Raw genomic sequence first — 27,422 nt, forward strand, 5'->3', positions numbered from 1 at the left:
GGGGTTCATGATGATGCACCTCTGATTTCAATCGCTTCATCTACTCCTTCTGAGGTCCCTGCGTTTTTGTCTGACTATCGGGATGTTTTTGAGGAGCCTAAGCTCAATTCGCTCCCTCCTCATAGGGATTGTGACTGTGCTATAGAATTAATTCCTGGCAGTAAGTTCCCTAAGGGTCGTTTATTTAATCTGTCAGTGCCAGAGCATACTGCTATGCGGAATTATATTAAGGAGTCCTTGGAAAAGGGACATATTTGTCCATCTTCGTCCCCTCTGGGAGCAGGTTTTTTTTCGTGGCAAAAAAAGATGGTTCCCTGAGGCCTTGTATAGATTATCGCCTTCTGAATAAGATTACAGTCAAATATCAGTATCCATTGCCATTATTGACTGATTTGTTTGCTCGCATTAAGGGGGCTAGGTGGTTCACTAAGATAGATCTTCGCGGTGCGTATAATCTTGTGCGGATAAAGCAGGGTGATGAGTGGAAAACCGCATTTAATACGCCTGAGGGCCATTTTGAGTATTTGGTAATGCCTTTTGGACTTTCTAATGCTCCTTCAGTCTTTCAGTCCTTTATGCACAATATTTTCCGTGAATATCTGGATAAGTTTATGATTGTGTATTTGGATGATATTTTGGTGTTTTCTGATGACTGGGAGTCTCATGTTCTACAGGTCAGGAAGGTGTTTCAAGTCCTGCGGGCCAATTCTCTGTTTGTGAAGGGCTCAAAATGTCTCTTCGGAGTCCAGAAGATTTCTTTTTTGGGGTACATTTTTTCTCCTTCTACTATTGAGATGGATCCCGTCAAGGTTCAGGCGATTTGTGACTGGACACAACCTACATCTGTTAAGAGTCTTCAGAAGTTCTTGGGTTTTGCTAATTTTTATCGTCGGTTCATTACTAATTTTTCCAGTGTTGTTAAACCTTTGACTGATTTGACTAAAAAGGGTGCTGATGTTGCTAATTGGTCTCCTACGGCTGTGGAGGCCTTTCAGGAACTTAAGCGCCGGTTTTCTTCTGCTCCTGTGTTATGTCAACCAGATGTTTCACTTCCTTTTCAGGTTGAGGTTGATGCTTCCGAGATTGGAGCGGGGGCGGTTTTGTCACAGAGAAGTTCCGATGGCTCGGTGATGAAGCCATGTGCGTTCTTTTCTAGAAAATTCTCGCCCGCCGAGCGCAATTATGATGTGGGTAATCGGGAGCTTTTGGCCATGAAGTGGGCATTTGAGGAGTGGCGTCATTGGCTTGAGGGTGCTAGACATCGTGTGGTGGTCTTGACTGATCACAAAAATTTGATTTACCTTGAGTCTGCCAGGCGTTTGAATCCTAGACAGGCTCGTTGGTCGTTGTTTTTTTCTCGTTTCAATTTTGTGGTTTCATACCTGCCAGGTTCAAAGAATGTGAAGGCAGATGCTCTTTCCAGGAGTTTTGTGCCTGACTCTCCTGGAGACTCTGGGCCTACTGGTATCCTTAGGGATGGGGTAATATTGTCCGCCGTCTCCCCAGACTTGCGACGTGCATTGCAGGAGTTTCAGGCGGATAAACCTGATCGTTGTCCACCAGAAAGACTGTTTGTTCCGGATGATTGGACCAGTAGAGTCATTTCCGAGGTCCATTCTTCTGTGTTGGCTGGTCATCCTGGAATATTTGGTACTAGAGACTTGGTGGCCAGGTCTTTTTGGTGGCCTTCCTTGTCAAGGGATGTGCGCACCTTTGTGCAGTCTTGTGAAGTGTGTGCTCGGGCTAAGCCTTGCTGTTCTCGGGCCAGTGGGTTGTTGTTATCCTTGCCTATCCCGAAGAGGCCTTGGATGCACATTTCCATGGATTTTATTTCAGATCTCCCTGTCTCACAGAAAATGTCCGTTATCTGGGTTGTGTGTGACCGCTTTTCTAAGATGGTTCATTTGGTACCCTTGCCTAAGTTGCCTTCCTCCTCTGAGTTGGTCCCTTTATTTTTTCAGAACGTGGTTTGTTTGCATGGGATTCCGGAGAATATCGTTTCTGACAGGGGATCCCAGTTTGTGTCTAGATTTTGGCGGACGTTTTGTGCTAAGATGGGCATTGATTTGTCTTTCTCATCTGCATTCCATCCTCAGACGAATGGCCAGACGGAGCGAACTAATCAGACCTTGGAAACTTATTTAAGGTGTTTTGTTTCTGCTGATCAAGATGACTGGGTTGCCTTTTTGCCACTGGCCGAATTTGCCCTTAATAATCGGGCTAGTTCTGCTACTTTGGTTTCTCCTTTCTTTTGTAATTCGGGGTTTCATCCTCGTTTTTCCTCTGGTCAGGTGGAGCCTTCGGATTGTCCTGGAGTGGACGTGGTGGTGGACAGGCTACATCAGATTTGGAATCAGGTGGTGGACAATTTGAAGTTGTCTCAGGAGAAGACTCAGCAGTTTGCTAATCGCCGTCGCCGCGTGGGTCCCCGACTTCTTGTTGGGGACTTGGTGTGGTTGTCTTCTCGTTTTGTCCCTATGAAGGTCTCTTCTCCTAAGTTCAAGCCTCGGTTCATCGGTCCTTATAAGATCTTGGAGATTCTTAACCCTGTATCTTTTCGTTTGGATCTCCCAGCATCGTTTGCTATTTATAATGTGTTCCATCGGTCACTATTGCGGAGGTATGAGGTGCCCGTTGTTCCTTCGGTTGAGCCTCCTGCTCCGGTGCTGGTGGAGGGAGAATTGGAGTATGTTGTTGAGAAGATCTTGGATTCTTGTGTTTCCAGACGTAAACTCCAGTATTTGGTTAAGTGGAAGGGTTATGGTCAGGAGGATAATTCCTGGGTGGTCGCCTCTGATGTTCATGCGACTGATTTGGTACGCGCCTTCCATAGAGCTCATCCTGATCGCCCTGGGGGTTCTCGTGAGGGTTCGGTGACCCCTCCTCAAGGGGGGGGTACTGTTGTGGATTCTGTTTTTGGGCTCCCTCTGGTGGTTACAGCTGGTACTGGGTGACTTTGGTGGGTTGCGGTCTCTGGTTTCCACCTGTCCATCAGAGGCTGGGTGTTTTCTATTTAACCTGGCTTTCCTGTCATTCCCTTGCCGGCTATCAATTTATCAGTGTGTCTCTTTTACCTTTGCTACCTGCTCCTAGGCCTTCAAGACAAGCTAAGTCTGGATTTCCCTGTTTCATGTTTTGCTTTCATGTTTTTAGTCCAGCTTGCAGATATGTAATCCTCTGCTGCTGGTTGCTCTAGTGGGCTGAAATTACCACTCATGTATCATGAGTTGGCACATGAGTTCAAGTAATTTCAGAATGGTATTTTGAAGGGTTTTAAGCTGACCGCGCAGTTCACCTTTTGTATCCTCTGCTATCTAGCTTAAGCGGGCCTCATTTTGCTGAATCTGTTTTCATAACTACGTTTGTGCCTTCCTCTCATTTCACCATCATTATATGTGGGGGGCTGCTATTTCTGTGGGAATATTTCTCTGGAGGCAAGATAGGTCTGTGATTCTTCTGATAGGGGTAGCTAGATCTCCAGCTGGCGCGAGACGTCTAGAGTCCCCCCAGGAACGTTCCCCGGCTGGTGTTAGTTGAGTGTTGAGGTTCAGGATCGCGGTCAGCTTAGGTTCCATCACCCTAGAGCTCGTCCTGTTTTTGCCCATGTTATGTGTTTAATTCCCTGCCATTGGGATCATGACACACATGTTTCTCAACGCAGTGATCCAGAACACTGCCCCCATCCCATATGGGAAATATGCAAATGCATGCAGGATAGCTGCGGAGACAACATCACGTGTTTCTCAACGCAAGCAGTGAATAGCCAGACCTTTCCCCGGGAAGGAACAACCACGGGAAGGGCAGCATCCCATAAAGGAAAACATCCAATACAGGAAAACCACCTATGCCAAGCATGGTATCCATCCACAGACAGCTGTTTCGGGGTGTTTGCCCCTCATCAGTGTGGAGTAGGAATCTGGCTATTAGGAGCAGTGCCTAGTAAAAGGCTGTGAAGGAACAGATGATTGGCCTCGGGGAGACCAAAACATCCAACACCGCGGAGACACCATCACGTGTTTCTCAACGCAGTGATCCAGAACACTGCCCCCATCCCTTATGGGAAATATGCAAATGCATGCAGGATAGCTGCGGAGACACCATCACGTGTTTCTCAACGCAAGCAGTGAATAGGCACTGCTCCTAATAGCCAGATTCCTACTCCACACTGATGAGGGGCAAACACCCCGAAACAGCTGTCTGTGGATGGATACCATGCTTGGCATAGGTGGTTTTCCTGTATTGGATGTTTTCCTTTATGGGATGCTCCCCTTCCCGTGGTTGTTCCTTCCCGGGGAAAGGTCTGGTGTTGTGAACTCTATTTTTAGGCTCCCTCTAGTGGTCACAAGCGGTACTGTGTAGTGTTGTCTTCTGCAGGTTGGCTGCATCAGCTGGTTCGTTATCCTTGGTTCGTTTCCTATTTAACTCACCTGGATACTCAGTTCCTTGCCTGCTATCAATGTATTCAGTGCTCTTCAGATTCCTTGTGATTACCTTGCTCCCAGCCTCTCCAAGACAAGCTAAGTTTTTGTCCGTTCATTTTTTGATTATCAGCATTCATCATGTTTCTTGTCCAGCTTGCTAAGATGTGATCTCCTCACTTGCTGGTTGCTCTAGGGGACTGAGTTTCTCCCCCTACACCGTTAGTTGGTGCGGGGTTTCTTGAAATCTCAGTGTGGATTTTTTAGTTAGGGTTTTTTACTGACCGCACAGACCCCTTACTATTTTCTGCTATCTAGTATTAGTGGGCCTCATTTGCTGAATCTGTTTTCACCCCTGTGTATGTGCCTTCCTCTTACCTCACCGTTATTATTTGTTGGGGGCTTCTATATCTTTGGGGATTATTTCTCCGGAGGCAAGAGAGGTCTTTCTTTCCCTCTAGGGGTAGTTAGTTCCTCAGGCTGGCTCGAGACGTCTTGGATTTTTTAGGCACGTTCACCGGCTACTTCTAGTGTGTTTGGATAGGTTCAGATTTGCGGTTAGTCCAGTTTGCCACCTCCCTAGAGCTTGTCCTATGTTTGTTACTTAGCTGGAGTAATTCGTGATCCTCAACCACTAAGGATTATAACAGTCTGGCTATTCACTGCTTGTGTTGAGAAACACGTGATGGTGTCTCCGCAGCTATCCTGCATGCATTTGCATATTTCCCATAAGGGATGGGGGCAGTGTTCTGGATCACTGCGTTGAGAAACACGTGATGGTGTCTCCGCGGTGTTGGATGTTTTGGTCTCCCCGAGGCCAATCATCTGTTCCTTCACAGCCTTTTACTAGGCACTGCTCCTAATAGCCAGATTCCTACTCCACACTGATGAGGGGCAAACACCCCGAAACAGCTGTCTGTGGATGGATACCATGCTTGGCATAGGTGGTTTTCCTGTATTGGATGTTTTCCTTTATGGGATGCTGCCCTTCCCGTGGTTGTTCCTTCCCGGGGAAAGGTCTGGCTATTCACTGCTTGCGTTGAGAAACACGTGATGGTGTCTCCGCAGCTATCCTGCATGCATTTGCATATTTCCCATATGGGATGGGGGCAGTGTTCTGGATCACTGCGTTGAGAAACACGTGATGGTGTCTCCGCGGTGTTGGATGTTTTGGTCTCCCTGAGGCCAATCATCTGTACCACACGCAACTCAACACAAACAAATTGACACATGAAACCCGCCCTAAACACACACAAGTCTGGTATTATCCTTCAAAAATAAAAATCTGATTAATAAGCAGACAAACTACAAGAGCAACAAATGTACAATATAGGAAATACAACAGCTGTCAGTCACATGACCTGTCTATTATGTGTATGTGTGAGCTAATATATACTGCCAGGGAGTAGGGCTTCCCGTTGGCTGGGATTTATCAGGCTGCCAATAGCAACCAATCACAGCTCAGCTTCTACTTTGCTACAGTTAATTAATCGGAGTTCTGATTGGTTAATATAGGCAGGACATTCTCAGTATAACAAAGCTTGTGTGAGGTAATAGCATGTCAGTTAGGGTGTGTTGGTGGAAAGGCTGATGTCAGTCACATTACCTCTATGTAAGAGGATATAGAAACTGCCAGTTACAGACTATTTTTACCACAATAATGCCTCATAAGAAAAGGAATTCCATGGCATGAATGTCAGCTGATGCAAAAAGAAAAGCTGCATTACGGGCCAATGAAAAATGTGAGGACCGAGAAACAAGGCTGACACACATGAGAACAGCAGCTGCTTCCTCAAGAGCGAATGAACTTTCTGAGCAGAGGGAAGTGAGGCTTGCAGACAGGAGTATAAGAGCTGCTTCCTCAAGAGCCAATGAACTTTCTGAGGAGAGGGAAGCGAGGCTTGCAGACATGAAAACAAGAGCTGCTTCCTCAAGTGCCAATGAACTTTCTGAGGAGAGGGAAGTGACGCTTGCAGATAAGAGAAGTAGAGCTGCTTCCTCAAGGGCCAATGAGTCATCTCAGCAGAGAGAAGGCCGACTTGCCGCTAAGAGAATTGCTATTTCTTCCACCAGGGCACAGGAAATTGTTGGATATTTGAAACATGCTGCCTTTTGTTACCAGTCAGACATAAACTATCAGGATAATCCTAAAGTTCAGATAGGAAAAATGGATGTGGTCTGCATGTACTGCAGTGCCCTAAAATGGAAAGATGAACCGCCAGGTTTATGCCGTGCAAATAGCAAGATAAAACTTCCACCTCTCCTGTCACCACTAGATCCCCTAAAGTCTCTGATGACAGGTACCAGTACAATATCAAAGCATTTCTTGGACAACATCAGGAAGTGCAACTCCTGCTTCCAAATGACATCATTTGGTGCAACAAAATAAATGTTTACAACAGGATTTATGCCGACATTTAACTTAAAGTTCAAGGACAGGTTTACCACTCAATTGGCTCACTGCTTCCATTACAATGAGAAGAACCTCAATTTCTTCAACTCTTCTTCATGGGAAATGCAGAAGCAGAGGCTCAGCGGAGATGCTCTTTAATTCCTAACACTCGCCTTGATATTGTCACTATTTTGCAGCAGTTCCTTCACTCCAACAATCCATATGTTCAACTTTTCAAGACTGCACTTGAATGCATGCCAAATCACGATTACAAGGTTGTCATTCAAGCTGACAAAACACCACAAGGTGAGCATCAGCGACGTTTCAATGCTCCCACATTTGATGAGGTAGCCATCTTGATTGTAGGTAATGATTTTCAAAGCCGTGACATTGTGCTTCAGAAAAGGAACAATAGTTTTTAACAAGTAGCAGAAACTCACAGGTCCTATGATGCACTGCAATATCCAATCATCTTTGGGCAGGGACAGGATGACTATCACTTTGGAATACCTCAGACAGATCCTACAACAGGCAACACTTCAGGAAAAAAAGTGTCTGCCATGGACTTCTATGCATATAGGATCATGACAAGATTTGCAGAGAAAAATCACATCTTGAAATGCAAACACCTCTTCCACCAATTTATTGTTGACATGTATGCTAAGATTGAGAGAAGCTCAGGGCAGAGGAATATATTCACCTTAGAGATGCTGTTGCAAATGATGCTGATCCAAAAGAGTTGGGGAAAATGGTTATTCTTCCATCAACTGTCACTGGAAGCCAATGACACATGCATGAATACACACGGGATGCAATGACTTATGTGAGAAAGTATGGCCATCGAGATCTTTTCATCACCTTTACTTGCAATCCTGCCTGGGAGGAAATTGGAGGGCACCTGTTGCCGGGCCAAAAAACAGTAAGTCGCCATGACCTTGCTCGGGTTTTCAAACATCTCATCACAAAATCACATATTTATGGTGAGACGCAGTGCTGGATTATTCAGTTGAATGGCAAAAAAGAGGCCTTCCTCACGCCCACATCTTGATCTGGCTGAAGCAAAAAATACAGCCTACCAAAATTGACAATATCATCAGTGCCGAATTGCCAGACCTTCAGATTGACCCATTGCTGTTTGACACCATCACAAAAAACCTGATCCATGGTCTGTGTGGGAGTCTCAGCAAAAATTATCCCTGTATGATTGATGGCAGGTGTTCAAAGCATTACCCACGATCCTGTTTGTCTTTGCACCTGAAGAAAAAAATTAAGAATGTCGTTTATCAAAAGGCTCTCGAATAAGTAGTAGAAGATTACTTCACATTACTTGGCCAATTTAGTTAAATATGTGTGGAATATCTCTGGTGTTGAAATATATGTTGTAAAATGCTTCTATTAGCTTAGATTTTGCCTTTTAATAATTACATTTCTATCTATTTGTTTTGTGGTTTTTGTGTGCAGAATACATTTTTGTTAACACATTCTAGTTTGCTAACAGCAGTTATTAACCCGGGCGAAGCAGGGTAGTACAGCTAGTATATATATATATATATATATATATATATATATATATATATATATATACTAGATTGTGGCCCGATTCTAACGCATCGGGTATTCTAGAATATGCATTTATATGGACAATGATGATTCCAGAATTTGCGGCAGACTGTGCCCGTCGCTGATTGGTCGAGGCAACCTTTATGACATCATCGTCGCCATGGCAACCATTATGACATCTACGTCGATACTGTGCCCATTGCTGATTGGTCGAGGCAACCTTTATGACATCATCGTCGCCATGGCAACCATTATGACATCTACGTCGATACTGTGCCCGTCGCTGATTGGTCGAGGCCGCCAGGACTCGACCAATCAGAGACGCGGGATTTCCAGGACAGACAGACAGACAGACGGAAAAACCCTTAGACAATTATATATATAGATAGATTGTGGCCCGATTCTAACGCATCGGGTATTCTAGAATATGCATGTCCCCGTAGTATATGGACAATGATGATTCCAGAATTCGCAGCAGACTGTGCCCGTCGCTGATTGGTCGAGGCAACCTTTATGACATCATCATCGCCATGGCAACCATTATGACATCTACGTCGATACTGTGACCGTCGCTGAATCAGAGGCGCAGGATGTCTACGTCCTTTATGACATCATCGTCGCCGTGCCCGTCGCTGATTGGTCGAGGCCTGGCAGCCTCGACCAATCAGAGACGCGGGATTTCCAGGACAGACAGACAGACAGGCAGACGGAAAAACCCTTAGACAATTATATATATAGATGCATGTGCTTCTCAAAAAATTAGAATATCATCAAAAAGTTAATTTGTTTCAGTTTTTCAATACAAAAAGTGGAACTCATATAATATAGAGTCATTGCTAACAGAGTGTTCTATATCAAGTGTTTATCTCTCTTAATGTTGATGATTATAGCTTATAGCCAAAAATCCCATCATACTATGATCTCTCTCTGATCAGAGTGTGATTAGCATAATCGGCCAGCATTTTTTCGGATGAAAGAAAATATGATTGTGTGATCCCAGCCTTAAATATTTATTCAGATTTACTAACAGGGTGTATATAAGTGAAGAAACTAAGATACTGGTGAGACTCTTATTTTAATCAACATTAGTCCAAAAACAGCATCACTCTTTTTCCTGTTATGCTGAGCTGTGTTTGGTACTGCAGCATGGGTCCACGGTAGTGAACTGGGGCCAAGCTGAAACACCCAACACAGTGGACTGGAGTGGTTTTGTTCATAAGGCCGGTTTCATACATCAGTGTCTCTAGTACGTGTGAGACTCTTACACATGAAGACACATTCAAATGAATGGGTCTGCACACATGTCACTGTCTTTCCATGGACAGTGAGTCCATGGGCAAAACATGCTGATATGTTTTTTTACCAGTTGCACATGTCCCGCACACGTGTATACTGATGACACACGGATGACTGTTTGCTGGTGCCAGGTGCTGGAGTGAAGACAGCTCGCATCATTGTCCCCTGCTCGCATTGAGATCAGAGCAAGCAGGGGACAATGTTGCAAGTTGTATTCAACTGATAACAGCGATAGCAGTTGCTGGCTGATGGGAGTATTCATCAACCGGGCCTGCACTATAAATAAATAAATAAATAAGTTTAAAAAAATTGAAGCTGGTTCCCCTGTATTTTTGATAACCAGGCAAAACTGACAACCGTGGGCTGCCTCCCTCAGCTGTCAGCTTTAGCAAGACTGGTAATCAAAAATAGAAAGGTCCCCACACCGTTTTGTTATACTCATTTAAATAAATAATTTAAAAAAGTGTAGTGTTCCCCCATTTTTGACATCAGATAAGCTAAAACAGGCAGCTGGGGTCTGGTATTGTCAGGCTGATAAGGGGCCATGGATGTTGACCCCCACAGCCTAAAAATAGCAGCCCGCAAAACAGGTGCATCTATTAGATGTGCCAATTCTGAAACTTTCTTTGGAATAAGGCAGGAAACCAGAGAAAGCCCATGCAAACACGGGGAGAACATATAAACTCCATGCAGTTGTTTTCCTTGGCGGGATTTGAGGCCAGGACACCATGCTGCCCATGTATACCACCATAATGTAATAAGAATTGCGTTACAGTGTATGGATGAATCTTTAAATCCATAGAATGTTTTGGAATGGTTTTCTCAGTTTTATATACCACCACAAATATTGAATATTACAAACAGTTTATGTGCTGCTGTCATCTGGTGGTGTGGAAAAGTGTGGGCTGATATAGACTTTGTTCATTTTTATGAGACAGAGCGTTTCGGCATTCTCTGTTGACAGGCGAAAGTGCATGTCTATTATGACCACTTGTGCAGCACAACACTTCCTAGGCATAGAGGGACAGCTCATGTGGGTGGGTGGCCCTTCTGTTTCTTTCCAAGACCTGGGGTGGGGACAGATAAACAATGAGCTTGGACAAGGATTTCAAAGTGCCTGATGATGGTAAGTCAAAATGTGTGAGGACAGCTGCAAGAAGCATCTGCACCAGTGTTTTGGACAGGTGAATGGGAAGCACCTAGCCCAGGGTCATCCGATGACACCAATCATGATCTCAGGCGTTCGGCCCACTGAGTTGGGTGTTGTGAATTCTGTTCTTGGGCTCCCTCTGGTGGTTGTAAATGCACTTTTGTGAATTCTGCCCTTGGGCTCCCTCTGGTGGTTTCAAGTGGAACTGCTGCTCCTTGGGTTTTGCATTAGCAGCTGTCTCCACTTATCTTCTCTCCTGGCTTTGCTATTTAACCTGGCTCTGGTCTTCAGTTCGTGCCAGCTGTCAATGTTTCTGGGTTGGATTCAGATCTCTCCTTGGATTTCTCTTATGGCCTGTCCATTTCAGCAAAAGATAAGTTCTTGCTGGTTCTTTTGTTGTCCATTTGCTGTGGACTTAATCGCTCAGCTCATGTTGTGTCTTTTCTTGTCCAGCTTGTCAATGTGATTTATTCGGTCTAGCTGGAAGCTCTGGGGAAGCATATTTGCCCCTCCATGCCGTGAGTCGGTGTGGAAATTATTTTTGTAAACTCTGCGTGGACTTTTAGTTTTTAATACTGACCGCACAGTATCCTTTTCTATTCTGTCTATCTAGATTAGTAGTGGCCTCCTTTGCTAAAATCTGTTTTCATTTCTGTGTATGTCATTTCCCTCTCCACTCGCAGTCAATGTTTGTGGGGGGCTATCTTTCCTTTTGGGATTTTCTCTGAGGCTAGATAGCTTTCTGTTTCCATCTTTAGGGGTAGTTAGTTCTCAGGCTGTGACGAGGTGTCTAGGGAGTGACAGGAACATCCCACGGCTACTGCTAGTGTTGGTGTTAGGATTAGGAACTGCGGTCAGTACAGATACCACCTCCTCAGAGCTTGTCTCATGTTGCCTTTTAACCACCAGGTCATAACAGTTGGGTGCTTAGATGAGATGTATCTGATCATGCTGGTGGTGGTTAGGTTCTTAGTGGTCACATCCCTGCTGATCTTGGTATGGCACAAGTTAAAAATGGCCATTTTGTTACTCTCAGAACTTTCTTTAGAAAAGTCCCAAACTGAGGAACACCTAACTCTTTGATGCAGAAATGCACAAGTATCGGTGATGAGCGGAACAGTTTCCCACCTTGTCCATCTGGTCATCTCACTGCCTTTTTCTGTATGTTTTGGTGCTGCCAATCTCTCCCTGTCAGTGCGGCTGTCCTTGCTCTGCATGTCTCAACAATATTCACCCAGTGTGTCTTCAGTGTTCCCGGCCACCAGCACTTGTCCACGTGTCCGTAGTTAAGTGTACAATCCCCGTAAGTGTGTTGGTAAAGGCACTGATGATGTTCCAGGACACATGCTGGTACAAGGTGGGAATGCCACACCAAGAGAAATAGTGGTGGCTGGGGAGTAAGTACCAAAGGATGGCTTCTGCTATGAGTCGGCGGATATACTCTGTGTCCACAAGCCTAAATGGCAATTTTTCCATGGCAAGCAGCCTGGAAATGTGCACGCTTAGCATTTGAGCCTGTAGGTGGTTGGCTGGGAACTTTCTCTTTCGTTCCAATGCCTAGAGAAAGGAGGACAGCTGAATGCTGTGCTGGGAAAAGGATTTTGAAGTGCCTAATGATGGTGTCCTCACTCTGCATGCCATCTTCCCAGTTTGGGGAGGTGACTTTGTCATCCAGCCCCTCATCTTCAACCATTGCGCCTGGTCCTCCTGACTTTGTAACTTAACAAGAAGACTTAGCAGCAAATGTGTCTCATCATCATCCTCCTTATCCCAAATTTGCCATTCCCCATTGTCATGCTCTTGTGGCTAAGGCTGCTCTAGGTTTTGGGCATCACTAAACAGCATGTGGTCCTGTCCTTGAACTTGCAGGTTGAAAGGCAACAATTAAGAAATGTGCTCCTTGGAGTGTTCTAGTGTCGAATCATGAGCTTCCTGGGACTCAATAGGGTGGGAGGAAGGAGAATCAGGGTGAGGATTAAGTGATCCAGGCTTTAGGCTGGTGTGGAAGACTATGTGGCGCTGCCAGGCCTGATGAAGTATTATCTATTATCCAAATGACCACATGTGTGCATTGTTCTTGCTTCAGAAGTGGTGTATTGTGCCTCCTTGCAAAGTGTGACAGCAACCTATCTGTCATGGATGGGCGTATTGCTTGTGCTCCAGCAACAGATATAGTCATACCTGCCCAATGTCCTCAGCACCTGCGTGTACCATCATCAGCACTTCCAATTCCTTGTCCCTTAATGCACGCCTTATGCATTTTATAATTGCTAGGCCTCTTGAAACCTAGTTCGTTTTTAATAAAAAAAAAAATATTGGTCACCTGTAGCAATCAAAACATTTTTTGTGAGTTTACCTCACCGTAATGTAACAAGATGAAAAAGTATATGGATGACCACCAAATTCAATCCAGAAAATGTTTCAATGCTTTTTCTCAGTTTTTGAGGTCACAAAAATGTTTACAGACCTGGTAACACTACGTCTGAGGAATGGAAGCCTACAAAATTTTTAAAAGCTTGTTAATAGTTTAACAGATCACAGAAATGTTCAGACCACGGAACACTGTATGCCTGAGAAATGGAGGCCTACAAAATTTCTAAAAGCTTTTTCAGCAAGTCACAGAAATGCTCACAAATTTGATTTTTAACTCGAGCACCGCTCATTGCTTGCCGAGTAACGAGCACATCCGAGCTCTGTGATACTTGATTAAGGCTTCTTTCACATATTAACAGATGTCTTTAAAATACTGAAAAATGGATGTAACGCATCCAGTTTCCTGACGAATGTCCTAGAGGATTGTCCAGTGTCCTGGCGGCCCAGTCCTACGTTGAACATGTATAAGCCATGACTCATGATAAAAACAACTATGATGTAAATAAAACAGCAACATTCTAAAATAATACTATCCTCTACCTCAGCCTCACCGTTTCCTTCATCCTTTTCTCAGTTCTAAAGGTCATATAAATGTTCACTGACCTTGTAACACTATGTCTGAGGAATGGAAGCCTACAAAATTTTTAAAAGCATGGCTTGTTAATAGTTTGACAGATCATAGAAATGTTCAGACCACGGAACACTGTATGCCTGAGAAATGGAGGCCTACAAAATTTTTAAAAGCTTTTTCAGCATGTCACAGAAATGTTCACAGATTTGATTTTTAACTCGAGCACCGCCCATTGCTTGCCGAGTAATGAGCACATCCGATCACTGTGATACTCGATTGATAACCGAGTGTCACCGAGGTCGTGTTGTAGTTTTGCCCCAATTTTTGACAAAAATCACTCTCAGTTTACATTTTTCTTGCACACTGCAGTAGGTTTTTCTAAAATACAGTAAATCCACTGAAATTCATTATTATTTGCATTACTTTCAGTTCATGTCTGTACTAACTTCATAGATAAGACCTATATCATTTAGTGATGTTTAAAATTTAATTTAACTCAACACTAAGTATAAAGACATTTAAAATGTCAATTTTTGATCACTTCATAAATATCCAAGTGTTAAAGTAATAAAGCTTTCTCTTTTTGCTCCATTTTCATGTATCTACAGCATCCACAACTGCTGGTAAGTATAATAAAGAAATATACAGATGAAATATCTCCCTACTGTAGTTACAGAGAGGCGTTTGTGCAACATATACAGCATAATAGATTTTCAGTGTTCAATGTAATAAGCTTTTTCTCTCCTTTCTATTTTCATGTATCTACTGTAGCGCCTATTACCATTGGAAAGTATAACACATAAAATGTCTACAAAACCATGCTGTTATGTTCGGTCAAAAATGACCGTTTTTGAACTTTGATATTTTCTAAAAAATTCATTATGCGATTCTGAAACTTGTGGTTACTTCTATTTTCCTAATTTGAGGGGTTCTTTCTAAGGGCACTTTTTTTTTTGTTTAGTTTTTGCGCCACATTTTTTTTTTTACACTTGTACTGTTCCCTGTCAAAAATGACCGAATAGCATTTTATGCTAATTTCAGCCATTTTATGAGTAAAACAAATGAGTTATAATTTCTATTGAGACTACTTATTGTATCTACAATTGTTTATGAAGTAAACATTTGCTTTAGGTGCAGATTTGCACATGCTTTCAGTACAAACCATATGCATTGGCTTTCAGTACAGTTCTGTGCAATTTTTTTTCTCTGTATGTTATTTACCCTGCTTTTCCTCTAAAAATAAATAAATTCAGTTGTCAAGATTGCATATTGAGAGATTTCATGAAATTTCTCGTGTACTACGGTTTGATGATAAAACTGATAGAATTGAAAGAAGAGCTAGGGATAAACTAGCCCCTATCAGAAAGGTTTGGGATACATGGGTAGATATTCTACCAAAATTGTATAATGTTGGTACAAATATAACGGTTGATGAACAACTGGTTGCATTCAGAGGAAAGTGCTTATTCTGCCAATATATCCCGAGTAAGCCAGCAAAATATGTGCAAGAGACATGTGTATTATTGTTGTCCTGAATGTAAACAAAAGAATTATGTGAAGATTTTCTGAAAAAAACTGATTTTTTATTTTTTTTTTATTATTTTTACTATTTTTTTCAAAATGTTTGCACACAGTTAAATTTTATACTATAGTTAATTTTAGTTATAGTTAGTTATAGTAGTAGTTGTTTTAGTTAGTTAGTTAAGCTCAAATTTGTAATTTCTGTGCAGAATTCAATAAGCCCTTGTAACCTTTATAAACACACAAAAAAAAAAATTGCGTTTTTTACGCATTTTTTTTATAATGAACAACCATGTTCACATACAGAATAATAATGCAACAGGTATTTGAAAAAAATTTTTAAGTACCGTATTTTTCGGACTATAAGACGCACCGGACCATAAGGCGCACCCCAAATTTGGGGTGAAAATTGCAGAAAAAAAGATTTTTTATAAGATGGGGGTCCGTCTTATTGTCCGAATTTACAGTATCTTACCTGAGGGCTGGCGGTGTCAGAGCAGGGTCACAGGAGGCATGGTGTCGGCAGAGGTGGGGTGATGTGGTACGGCGTGCACCTGAGCAGGGTCCCTTCCTGCTTAGGTGGGCGACGCCACGGCCTGGTGTCCATGGGAGGGTTGCAGCAGTGGTTACTGTTGTGAATTTGCTTTTTGCTCCCTCTAGTGGTTACTAGTTTTTTGACTCTGGTTTTTCTGTCATTCCTTTTATCCGCACCTGGGTCGTTAGTTAGGGGTGTTGCTATATAAGCTCCCTGGACCTTCAGTTCAATGCCTGGCAACGTAGTTATCAGAGCTAGTCTGCTGTGCTCTTGTCTACTGATCCTGGTTCCAGTTATATCAGCTAAGTCTGCCTTTTGCTTTTTGCTATTTGTTTTGGTTTTGTATTTTTGTCCAGCTTGTTCCTAATCTATATCCTGACCTTTGCTGGAAGCTCTAGGGGGCTGGTGTTCTCCCCCCGGACCGTTAGACGGTTCGGGGGTTCTTGAATTTCCAGTGTGGATTTTGATAGGGTTTTTGTTGACCATATAAGTTACCTTTCTTTATTCTGCTATCAGTAAGCGGGCCTCTCTGTGCTAAACCTGGTTCATTTCTGTGTTTGTCATTTCCTCTTACCTCACCGTCATTATTTGTGGGGGGCTTCTATCCAGCTTTGGGGTCCCTTTCTCTGGAGGCAAGAAAGGTCTTTGTTTTCCTCTACTAGGGGTAGCTAGATTCTCCGGCTGGCGCGTGTCATCTAGAATCAACGTAGGAATGATCCCCGGCTACTTCTAGTGTTGGCGTTAGGAGTAGATATATGGTCAACCCAGTTACCACTGCCCTATGAGCTGGATTTTTGTATTCTGCAGACTTCCACGTTCCTCTGAGACCCTCGCCATTGGGGTCATAACAGTTTGCCAGGCCAGTATTAAATGTTTAATGCATTGCAGAAGAGGGATTATAAGAAAGAAGATTCTGAGTTTTTTTTTTCTCCTTCCCCTTTACCTCAGAGTGGCTATGCTTGCTGCAGACATGAATGTCCAGACCTTGATTACAAGTGTGGACCAGCTGGCTACTCGTGTGCAGGGCATACAAGACTATGTTATCAGAAATCCTAGGTCAGAACCTAAAATACCGATTCCTGAACTGTTTTCCGGAGACAGGTTTAAGTTTAGGAATTTCGTGAATAATTGTAAATTGTTTTTGTCCCTGAGACCCTGTTCATCAGGAGATTCTGCTCAGCAAGTAAAAATTGTTATTTCGTTCTTACGGGGCGACCCTCAGGATTGGGCTTTTTCGCTGGCGCCAGGAGATCCGGCATTGGCTGATCTTGATGCGTTTTTTCTGGCGCTCGGTTTACTTTATGAGGAACCCAATCTTGAGATTCAGGCAGAAAAGGCCTTGCTGTCTATGTCTCAGGGGCAGGACGAGGCTGAAGTGTATTGCCAAAAATTTCGGAAATGGTCCGTGCTGACACTTTGGAACGAGTGTGCACTGGCCGCTAATTTTAGAAATGGCCTTTCTGAAGCCATTAAGAATGTTATGGTGGGTTTTCCCATTCCCACAGGTCTGAATGATACTATGGCACTGGCTATTCAAATTGACCGGCGGTTGCGGGAGCGCAAAACCGCAAATTCCCTCATGGTGTTGTCTGAACAGACACCTAATTCGGTGCAATGTGATAGAAAAACCGCAAATTCCCTCATGGTGTTGTCTGAACAGACACCTGATTTAATGCAATGTGATAGAATCCTGACTAGAAATGAGCGGAAAATTCATAGACGCCGGAATGGCTTGTGCTACTACTGTGGTGATTCTACACATGTTATCTCAGCATGCTCTAAACGTATAGCTAAGGTTGTTAGTCCTGTCACCGTTGGTAATTTGCAACCTAAATTTATTCTGTCTGTAACTTTGATTTGCTCACTGTCATCTTATCCTGTCATGGCGTTTGTAGATTCAGGTGCTGCCCTAAGTCTCATGGATCTCTCATTTGCTAAGCGCTGTGGATTTACTCTTGAACCATTAGAAAATCCTATTCCTCTTAGGGGTATTGATGCTACACCATTGGCAGCAAATAAACCGCAGTATTGGACTCAGGTTACCATGTGCATGACTCCTGAACACCGCGAGGTGATACGTTTCCTGGTTTTACATAAAATGCATGATTTGGTCGTTTTAGGGCTGCCATGGTTACAGACCCATAATCCAGTCCTGGACTGGAAGGCTATGTCAGTCTCAAGTTGGGGCTGTCGTGGTATTCATGGGGATTCCCTGCCTGTGTCTATTGCTTCTTCTACGCCTTCGGAAGTTCCGGAGTATTTGTCTGATTATCAGGATGTCTTCAGTGAGTCTGAGTCCAGTGCACTGCCTCCTCATAGGGACTGTGACTGTGCTATAGATTTGATCCCAGGCAGTAAATTTCCTAAGGGAAGACTGTTTAATCTGTCGGTACCTGAACATACCGCTATGCGTTCATATATCAAGGAGTCTCTGGAAAAAGGACATATTCGTCCGTCTTCTTCCCCTCTTGGTGCGGGATTCTTTTTTGTGGCAAAAAAGGACGGATCTTTGAGACCTTGTATTGATTATCGGCTTTTAAATAAGATCACTGTCAAATTTCAGTATCCTTTACCGCTGTTGTCTGACTTGTTTGCCCGGATTAAGGGTGCCAAGTGGTTCACCAAGATAGACCTTCGTGGTGCGTACAACCTTGTGCGCATTAAGCAAGGTGATGAATGGAAAACCGCATTCAATACGCCCGAAGGTCATTTTGAGTACTTGGTGATGCCTTTTGGGCTCTCCAATGCGCCTTCAGTTTTTCAGTCCTTTATGCATGACATTTTCCGGAAGTATCTGGATAAATTTTTGATTGTTTATCTGGATGATATTTTGGTTTTTTCTGATAATTGGGATTCGCATGTGGAGCAGGTCAGGTTGGTCTTTAAAATTTTGCGTGAAAATTCTTTGTTTGTCAAGGGCTCAAAGTGTCTCTTTGGTGTACAGAAGGTTCCCTTTTTGGGGTTCATTTTTTCCCCTTCTGCTGTGGAGATGGACCCAGTCAAGGTCCGAGCTATTCTTGATTGGACTCAGCCCTCGTCAGTTAAGAGTCTTCAGAAGTTCTTGGGCTTCGCTAACTTCTACCGTCGTTTTATCGCTAATTTTTCTAGCATTGTGAAACCTTTGACGGATATGACCAAGAAGGGCTCCGATGTAGCTAACTGGGCTCCTGCTGCCGTGGAGGCTTTCCAGGAGTTGAAACGCCGGTTTACTTCGGCGCCTGTTTTGTGCCAGCCTGACGTCTCACTTCCCTTTCAGGTTGAGGTGGATGCTTCAGAGATTGGGGCAGGGGCCGTTTTGTCGCAGAGAGGCCCTGGTTGCTCTGTTATGAAACCTTGTGCCTTTTTCTCTAGGAAGTTTTCGCCTGCCGAGCGAAATTATGATGTGGGCAATCGGGAGTTGTTGGCCATGAAATGGGCATTTGAGGAGTGGCGTCATTGGCTCGAGGGTGCTAAGCATCGTGTGGTGGTCTTGACTGATCACAAAAATCTGATGTATCTCGAGTCTGCTAAACGCCTTAATCCGAGACAGGCCCGCTGGTCATTGATTTTCTCCCGCTTTGATTTTGTTGTCTCGTATTTACCAGGTTCAAAGAATGTGAAGGCCGATGCTCTTTCTAGGAGCTTTGTGCCTGATGCTCCTGGAGTCGCTGATCCTGTTGGTATCCTTAAAGATGGAGTTATCTTGTCAGCTATTTCTCCGGATCTGCGACGTGTGTTGCAGAGATTTCAGGCTGATAGGCCTGAGTCTTGTCCACCTGACAGACTGTTTGTCCCGGATAAGTGGACCAGCAGAGTCATTTCCGAGGTTCATTCCTCGGTGTTGGCAGGTCACCCGGGAATTTTTGGCACCAGAGATCTGGTGGCCAGGTCCTTTTGGTGGCCTTCCTTGTCAAGGGATGTGCGGTCATTTGTGCAGTCCTGTGGGACTTGTGCTCGAGCTAAGCCTTGCTGTTCTCGTGCCAGCGGTTTGCTCTTGCCCTTGCCTGTCCCGAAGAGACCTTGGACACATATCTCCATGGATTTCATTTCTGATCTTCCGCTATCTCAGGGCATGTCCGTTATCTGGGTGATATGTGATCGCTTCTCCAAGATGGTCCATTTGGTTCCTTTGCCTAAGCTGCCTTCCTCTTCCGATCTGGTTCCTGTGTTTTTCCAGAACGTGGTTCGTTTGCACGGCATCCCTGAGAATATTGTGTCTGACAGAGGATCCCAGTTCGTTTCCAGGTTCTGGCGATCCTTTTGTAGTAGGATGGGCATTGATTTGTCGTTTTCGTCTGCTTTCCATCCTCAGACTAATGGACAGACGGAGCGAACCAATCAGACTTTGGAGGCTTATTTGAGGTGTTTTGTCTCTGCTGATCAGGACGATTGGGTGACATTCTTGCCGTTGGCTGAGTTTGCCCTTAATAATCGGGCTAGTTCCGCCACCTTGGTTTCGCCTTTTTTCTGCAACTCTGGTTTCCATCCTCGCTTTTCTTCGGGTCATGTGGAGCCTTCTGACTGTCCTGGGGTGGATTCTGTGGTGGATAGGTTGCAGCAGATCTGGAATCATGTGGTGGACAACTTGAAGTTGTCACAGGAGAAGGCTCAGCGCTTTGCCAACCGCCGCCGCGGTGTGGGTCCCCGACTACGCGTTGGGGATTTGGTGTGGCTTTCTTCCCGCTTTGTTCCTATGAAGGTCTCCTCTCCCAAATTTAAACCTCGTTTTATTGGGCCTTACAAGATATTGGAAATCCTTAATCCTGTATCTTTTCGTCTGGATCTTCCTGTGTCGTTTGCTATTCACAATGTATTTCATAGGTCCTTGTTGCGGCGGTACATTGTGCCTGTAGTTCCTTCTGCTGAGCCTCCTGCTCCGGTGTTGGTTGAGGGCGAGTTGGAGTACGTGGTGGAGAAGATCTTGGATTCTCGCCTCTCCAGGCGGAGGCTTCAGTACCTGGTCAAGTGGAAGGGCTATGGTCAGGAGGATAATTCCTGGGTGGTCGCCTCTGATGTTCATGCGGCCGATTTAGTTTGTGCCTTTCATGCCGCTCATCCTGATCGCCCTGGTGGTCGTGGTGAGGGTTCGGTGACCCCTCACTAAGGGGGGGGTACTGTTGTGAATTTGCTTTTTGCTCCCTCTAGTGGTTACTAGTTTTTTGACTCTGGTTTTTCTGTCATTCCTTTTATCCGCACCTGGGTCGTTAGTTAGGGGTGTTGCTATATAAGCTCCCTGGACCTTCAGTTCAATGCCTGGCAACGTAGTTATCAGAGCTAGTCTGCTGTGCTCTTGTCTACTGATCCTGGTTCCAGTTATATCAGCTAAGTCTGCCTTTTGCTTTTTGCTATTTGTTTTGGTTTTGTATTTTTGTCCAGCTTGTTCCTAATCTATATCCTGACCTTTGCTGGAAGCTCTAGGGGGCTGGTGTTCTCCCCCCGGACCGTTAGACGGTTCGGGGGTTCTTGAATTTCCAGTGTGGATTTTGATAGGGTTTTTGTTGACCATATAAGTTACCTTTCTTTATTCTGCTATCAGTAAGCGGGCCTCTCTGTGCTAAACCTGGTTCATTTCTGTGTTTGTCATTTCCTCTTACCTCACCGTCATTATTTGTGGGGGGCTTCTATCCAGCTTTGGGGTCCCTTTCTCTGGAGGCAAGAAAGGTCTTTGTTTTCCTCTACTAGGGGTAGCTAGATTCTCCGGCTGGCGCGTGTCATCTAGAATCAACGTAGGAATGATCCCCGGCTACTTCTAGTGTTGGCGTTAGGAGTAGATATATGGTCAACCCAGTTACCACTGCCCTATGAGCTGGATTTTTGTATTCTGCAGACTTCCACGTTCCTCTGAGACCCTCGCCATTGGGGTCATAACAGTTTGCCAGGCCAGTATTAAATGTTTAATGCATTGCAGAAGAGGGATTATAAGAAAGAAGATTCTGAGTTTTTTTTTTCTCCTTCCCCTTTACCTCAGAGTGGCTATGCTTGCTGCAGACATGAATGTCCAGACCTTGATTACAAGTGTGGACCAGCTGGCTACTCGTGTGCAGGGCATACAAGACTATGTTATCAGAAATCCTAGGTCAGAACCTAAAATACCGATTCCTGAACTGTTTTCCGGAGACAGGTTTAAGTTTAGGAATTTCGTGAATAATTGTAAATTGTTTTTGTCCCTGAGACCCTGTTCATCAGGAGATTCTGCTCAGCAAGTAAAAATTGTTATTTCGTTCTTACGGGGCGACCCTCAGGATTGGGCTTTTTCGCTGGCGCCAGGAGATCCGGCATTGGCTGATCTTGATGCGTTTTTTCTGGCGCTCGGTTTACTTTATGAGGAACCCAATCTTGAGATTCAGGCAGAAAAGGCCTTGCTGTCTATGTCTCAGGGGCAGGACGAGGCTGAAGTGTATTGCCAAAAATTTCGGAAATGGTCCGTGCTGACACTTTGGAACGAGTGTGCACTGGCCGCTAATTTTAGAAATGGCCTTTCTGAAGCCATTAAGAATGTTATGGTGGGTTTTCCCATTCCCACAGGTCTGAATGATACTATGGCACTGGCTATTCAAATTGACCGGCGGTTGCGGGAGCGCAAAACCGCAAATTCCCTCATGGTGTTGTCTGAACAGACACCTAATTCGGTGCAATGTGATAGAAAAACCGCAAATTCCCTCATGGTGTTGTCTGAACAGACACCTGATTTAATGCAATGTGATAGAATCCTGACTAGAAATGAGCGGAAAATTCATAGACGCCGGAATGGCTTGTGCTACTACTGTGGTGATTCTACACATGTTATCTCAGCATGCTCTAAACGTATAGCTAAGGTTGTTAGTCCTGTCACCGTTGGTAATTTGCAACCTAAATTTATTCTGTCTGTAACTTTGATTTGCTCACTGTCATCTTATCCTGTCATGGCGTTTGTAGATTCAGGTGCTGCCCTAAGTCTCATGGATCTCTCATTTGCTAAGCGCTGTGGATTTACTCTTGAACCATTAGAAAATCCTATTCCTCTTAGGGGTATTGATGCTACACCATTGGCAGCAAATAAACCGCAGTATTGGACTCAGGTTACCATGTGCATGACTCCTGAACACCGCGAGGTGATACGTTTCCTGGTTTTACATAAAATGCATGATTTGGTCGTTTTAGGGCTGCCATGGTTACAGACCCATAATCCAGTCCTGGACTGGAAGGCTATGTCAGTCTCAAGTTGGGGCTGTCGTGGTATTCATGGGGATTCCCTGCCTGTGTCTATTGCTTCTTCTACGCCTTCGGAAGTTCCGGAGTATTTGTCTGATTATCAGGATGTCTTCAGTGAGTCTGAGTCCAGTGCACTGCCTCCTCATAGGGACTGTGACTGTGCTATAGATTTGATCCCAGGCAGTAAATTTCCTAAGGGAAGACTGTTTAATCTGTCGGTACCTGAACATACCGCTATGCGTTCATATATCAAGGAGTCTCTGGAAAAAGGACATATTCGTCCGTCTTCTTCCCCTCTTGGTGCGGGATTCTTTTTTGTGGCAAAAAAGGACGGATCTTTGAGACCTTGTATTGATTATCGGCTTTTAAATAAGATCACTGTCAAATTTCAGTATCCTTTACCGCTGTTGTCTGACTTGTTTGCCCGGATTAAGGGTGCCAAGTGGTTCACCAAGATAGACCTTCGTGGTGCGTACAACCTTGTGCGCATTAAGCAAGGTGATGAATGGAAAACCGCATTCAATACGCCCGAAGGTCATTTTGAGTACTTGGTGATGCCTTTTGGGCTCTCCAATGCGCCTTCAGTTTTTCAGTCCTTTATGCATGACATTTTCCGGAAGTATCTGGATAAATTTTTGATTGTTTATCTGGATGATATTTTGGTTTTTTCTGATAATTGGGATTCGCATGTGGAGCAGGTCAGGTTGGTCTTTAAAATTTTGCGTGAAAATTCTTTGTTTGTCAAGGGCTCAAAGTGTCTCTTTGGTGTACAGAAGGTTCCCTTTTTGGGGTTCATTTTTTCCCCTTCTGCTGTGGAGATGGACCCAGTCAAGGTCCGAGCTATTCTTGATTGGACTCAGCCCTCGTCAGTTAAGAGTCTTCAGAAGTTCTTGGGCTTCGCTAACTTCTACCGTCGTTTTATCGCTAATTTTTCTAGCATTGTGAAACCTTTGACGGATATGACCAAGAAGGGCTCCGATGTAGCTAACTGGGCTCCTGCTGCCGTGGAGGCTTTCCAGGAGTTGAAACGCCGGTTTACTTCGGCGCCTGTTTTGTGCCAGCCTGACGTCTCACTTCCCTTTCAGGTTGAGGTGGATGCTTCAGAGATTGGGGCAGGGGCCGTTTTGTCGCAGAGAGGCCCTGGTTGCTCTGTTATGAAACCTTGTGCCTTTTTCTCTAGGAAGTTTTCGCCTGCCGAGCGAAATTATGATGTGGGCAATCGGGAGTTGTTGGCCATGAAATGGGCATTTGAGGAGTGGCGTCATTGGCTCGAGGGTGCTAAGCATCGTGTGGTGGTCTTGACTGATCACAAAAATCTGATGTATCTCGAGTCTGCTAAACGCCTTAATCCGAGACAGGCCCGCTGGTCATTGATTTTCTCCCGCTTTGATTTTGTTGTCTCGTATTTACCAGGTTCAAAGAATGTGAAGGCCGATGCTCTTTCTAGGAGCTTTGTGCCTGATGCTCCTGGAGTCGCTGATCCTGTTGGTATCCTTAAAGATGGAGTTATCTTGTCAGCTATTTCTCCGGATCTGCGACGTGTGTTGCAGAGATTTCAGGCTGATAGGCCTGAGTCTTGTCCACCTGACAGACTGTTTGTCCCGGATAAGTGGACCAGCAGAGTCATTTCCGAGGTTCATTCCTCGGTGTTGGCAGGTCACCCGGGAATTTTTGGCACCAGAGATCTGGTGGCCAGGTCCTTTTGGTGGCCTTCCTTGTCAAGGGATGTGCGGTCATTTGTGCAGTCCTGTGGGACTTGTGCTCGAGCTAAGCCTTGCTGTTCTCGTGCCAGCGGTTTGCTCTTGCCCTTGCCTGTCCCGAAGAGACCTTGGACACATATCTCCATGGATTTCATTTCTGATCTTCCGCTATCTCAGGGCATGTCCGTTATCTGGGTGATATGTGATCGCTTCTCCAAGATGGTCCATTTGGTTCCTTTGCCTAAGCTGCCTTCCTCTTCCGATCTGGTTCCTGTGTTTTTCCAGAACGTGGTTCGTTTGCACGGCATCCCTGAGAATATTGTGTCTGACAGAGGATCCCAGTTCGTTTCCAGGTTCTGGCGATCCTTTTGTAGTAGGATGGGCATTGATTTGTCGTTTTCGTCTGCTTTCCATCCTCAGACTAATGGACAGACGGAGCGAACCAATCAGACTTTGGAGGCTTATTTGAGGTGTTTTGTCTCTGCTGATCAGGACGATTGGGTGACATTCTTGCCGTTGGCTGAGTTTGCCCTTAATAATCGGGCTAGTTCCGCCACCTTGGTTTCGCCTTTTTTCTGCAACTCTGGTTTCCATCCTCGCTTTTCTTCGGGTCATGTGGAGCCTTCTGACTGTCCTGGGGTGGATTCTGTGGTGGATAGGTTGCAGCAGATCTGGAATCATGTGGTGGACAACTTGAAGTTGTCACAGGAGAAGGCTCAGCGCTTTGCCAACCGCCGCCGCGGTGTGGGTCCCCGACTACGCGTTGGGGATTTGGTGTGGCTTTCTTCCCGCTTTGTTCCTATGAAGGTCTCCTCTCCCAAATTTAAACCTCGTTTTATTGGGCCTTACAAGATATTGGAAATCCTTAATCCTGTATCTTTTCGTCTGGATCTTCCTGTGTCGTTTGCTATTCACAATGTATTTCATAGGTCCTTGTTGCGGCGGTACATTGTGCCTGTAGTTCCTTCTGCTGAGCCTCCTGCTCCGGTGTTGGTTGAGGGCGAGTTGGAGTACGTGGTGGAGAAGATCTTGGATTCTCGCCTCTCCAGGCGGAGGCTTCAGTACCTGGTCAAGTGGAAGGGCTATGGTCAGGAGGATAATTCCTGGGTGGTCGCCTCTGATGTTCATGCGGCCGATTTAGTTTGTGCCTTTCATGCCGCTCATCCTGATCGCCCTGGTGGTCGTGGTGAGGGTTCGGTGACCCCTCACTAAGGGGGGGGTACTGTTGTGAATTTGCTTTTTGCTCCCTCTAGTGGTTACTAGTTTTTTGACTCTGGTTTTTCTGTCAGTCCTTTTATCCGCACCTGGGTCGTTAGTTAGGGGTGTTGCTATATAAGCTCCCTGGACCTTCAGTTCAATGCCTGGCAACGTAGTTATCAGAGCTAGTCTGCTGTGCTCTTGTCTACTGATCCTGGTTCCAGTTATATCAGCTAAGTCTGCCTTTTGCTTTTTGCTATTTGTTTTGGTTTTGTATTTTTGTCCAGCTTGTTCCTAATCTATATCCTGACCTTTGCTGGAAGCTCTAGGGGGCTGGTGTTCTCCCCCCGGACCGTTAGACGGTTCGGGGGTTCTTGAATTTCCAGTGTGGATTTTGATAGGGTTTTTGTTGACCATATAAGTTACCTTTCTTTATTCTGCTATCAGTAAGCGGGCCTCTCTGTGCTAAACCTGGTTCATTTCTGTGTTTGTCATTTCCTCTTACCTCACCGTCATTATTTGTGGGGGGCTTCTATCCAGCTTTGGGGTCCCTTTCTCTGGAGGCAAGAAAGGTCTTTGTTTTCCTCTACTAGGGGTAGCTAGATTCTCCGGCTGGCGCGTGTCATCTAGAATCAACGTAGGAATGATCCCCGGCTACTTCTAGTGTTGGCGTTAGGAGTAGATATATGGTCAACCCAGTTACCACTGCCCTATGAGCTGGATTTTTGTATTCTGCAGACTTCCACGTTCCTCTGAGACCCTCGCCATTGGGGTCATAACAGGTTACCGGCAGAGGTGCTGTAATGAGGAGGTGCTGGGATGAGGAAGTGCTGGGATGAGGAGGTGCTGGGATCAGGAGGTGCTGGGATCAGGAGGTGCTGGGATCAGGACGTGCTGGGATCAGGAGGTGCAGGGATCAGGAGATGCAGGGATCAGGAGGTGCTGCGATCAGGAGGTGCTGGGATGAGGAGGCGCAGTGACAGGTATGGTGTGAGAGGGTCCCTTTCCCCGGTGAGGTGATGCAGCAGCCCGGTAAGCAGCAGAGCCAGGTGATTGCTGGTGTTATCGGTGGTGGCGGCCATCATCCGGGGGCCGCGCGTGCGCAGATGGAGATTGCGGCGGCCATTTTCCTGAAGCTAAGAACTTCAGAAAAATGGCCGCCGCGATCCCCATCTGCGCACGTGCGGCATCCCGCGGCCATTTTTCTGAAGCCCCGGGAAGCAGAGCGCTTCATCTGCGCACGCGCGGCCCCCGGAAGATGGCCGCCACTATCGATGACAACAGGATTCACCCGGCTCTGCTGCTTACCGGGCTGCTGCATCACCTCACCGGGGAAAGGGACCCCGCTCACTGCGCCTCCTCATCTTCGCATGTCTGCCGCCGCACCTCTGCCGCCGCACCTCTGCCACCGCACCTCTGCGGCCATGGGTAAGCCTGCATTTCGACTATTAGATGCACCCCCCATTTCCCCCCTTTTTTGGGGGGGAAAAAGTGCGTCTTGTAGTCCGAAAAATACGGTAGCTAAAACAGCATTTTAAT

The 27,422-nt window shown here is 45.2% G+C and overlaps 1 protein-coding gene across 1 annotated transcript in view; it reads left to right on the plus strand.

Moving 5' to 3' along the window:
• LOC143769760 (scavenger receptor cysteine-rich domain-containing protein DMBT1-like) overlaps nt 1-27,422 on the plus strand; it is a 70,261-nt gene that overhangs the window by 7,557 nt on the left and 35,282 nt on the right. The window contains exon 4 of the mRNA XM_077258608.1: nt 14,369-14,383. The gene's annotated coding sequence lies outside the window, so the exon portion shown is untranslated. The remainder of the gene's footprint in view (nt 1-14,368; nt 14,384-27,422) is intronic.

This window comes from Ranitomeya variabilis, chromosome 4 (genome assembly GCF_051348905.1).
Source record: "Ranitomeya variabilis isolate aRanVar5 chromosome 4, aRanVar5.hap1, whole genome shotgun sequence".
Lineage (NCBI taxonomy): Eukaryota > Metazoa > Chordata > Amphibia > Anura > Dendrobatidae > Ranitomeya > Ranitomeya variabilis.